Source organism: Octodon degus, unplaced genomic scaffold (genome assembly GCF_000260255.1).
Source record: "Octodon degus isolate 3935 unplaced genomic scaffold, OctDeg1.0 scaffold00307, whole genome shotgun sequence".
NCBI classification, from domain to species: Eukaryota; Metazoa; Chordata; class Mammalia; order Rodentia; family Octodontidae; genus Octodon; species Octodon degus.
In genome coordinates this window covers 52586-54146 of record NW_004524883.1, presented here as the reverse complement: position 1 = coordinate 54146, position 1561 = coordinate 52586, and the positions used below count along the sequence as shown (strand labels likewise).

The 1561-nt window shown below is 49.1% G+C and overlaps 1 pseudogene; it reads left to right on the top strand.

Annotated features, from left to right (window-relative positions):
* The first annotated feature begins 1026 nt into the window (after positions 1 to 1026).
* LOC101592160 lies at positions 1027 to 1483 on the top strand (annotated as a pseudogene).
* Positions 1484 to 1561: the final 78 nt, after the last annotated feature.

Sequence of the window (1561 nt, the reverse complement as noted above, 5' to 3'; positions counted from 1 at the left end):
ATACACTCGAGTGCACGCTAACTCTACTGGCTTGCTGCTGAGCGTGCCATGAGCCCTTCCCTTTAATCACTGTCCCTCAGCTCCACTAGCGCCCTTCTGGTATTTTGCTGGGCAAGTAGTGAGCTGGGCAAAGGGAACATCTTTTCCTCAGAGCTCTGACCCCGAGGGAACATTCCCACTCCATCTCCCAAGGAGAAAAGATGCCTTTTTGAAGGGAACAGAACCTGACCTGAGGGATAGGTGTTAGTTACTTTTCGCTGATTTCTAGAAGGGTTGATTTCTATGGCAGAAGCTCCCTCTAGGTACTGTCTCCTTGAGCAAAAACACTTAAAGTTTATGTTCAATCCCTGTAGCTTCTTCTCTCCTCTTTCCTCTGTCTCTCCCTCCAGAATATTCTCATGAGGCTGCCTCCTCTCTATTCAATCTCCTCCTCTTCAGTCATCAGAGCTTCAGAAGGGTAACTGCACACAAATTGATCCATCCCACATCTCAGTACAGGTCACCCCCAGAATCTGCCTAAGCTAGTTCTCTCATACTTAGAGTATTTGTTTGGGACGGGAGTTGGAGGGGAGGAGCTCAACCCAGACAAGTTATTTCATAGCCTCCTCTTCCAAAATTAACTGGGGTGGTGGATCTTGGACAGAGATGACAGACTACAGTCATCATGCCCAAAGCCTGGCTTGCAGCAAGGAGGTGGGCCCAGAAGACTGTCCGCCCATGCCACTTCTGGGCAGCAGATCAGCAGCATTCGGGCAGGAGGAACCAGCAGGGCTGCATGCAAGGATGGAAGGGACCTGTCTGGACGCTCTGGGTATAGGCATGGAGACCAGGCAGGGATTGTTTGTACATCTTACTGATGTCTCTTTTGATTTTGCTCCAGTTTTTTCCCCTCTATTTTCTCTCTCTCTCTCTCTCTCTCTCTCTCTCTCTCTCTCTCTCTCCTTGTTTTTCTATCGATATTATTATTATTTTACTGTTTTTCTACTTTTAAAATGTTTTCCAACCTTGCAGGGTGGAGGCCACAGGATGCCTGGAGTTACTGTAAAAGACGTAAACCAGCAGGAGTTTGTCAGAGCTCTGGCAGTTTCCTCTAAAAGTCGGAGAACCTCAAAGTCCCCGAATGGGTGGATACAGTCAAGCTGGCCAAGCATAAAGAGCTTTCTCCTTACAATGAGAACTGGGTCTACACACGAGCTGTTTCCACAGCTCGGCACCTGTACCCCCGGGGTGGTGCTGGGGTTGGCTCCATGACCAAGATCTACGGTGACCGTCAAAGGAATGGCGTCATGCCCAGCCACTTCAGCCGAGGTTCCAAGAGTGTGGCACGCCTAGTCCTCCAAGCCCTGCAGGGAATGAAAATGGTGGAAAAGGACCAAGATGGGGCCACAAGCTGACACCTCAGAGACAGAGAGATCTGGACAGAATCGCTGGAGAGGTGGTAGCTGCCAAAAGAAGCATTAGAGCCAGGGAGATGGCTCAGTAGAATAAACACTTCCCTGGCAAGCGCAAAGGCCTAAGTTCGATCCTCGGTTCCGCAAAATTAAAAAAAAAAAAAAAAAAA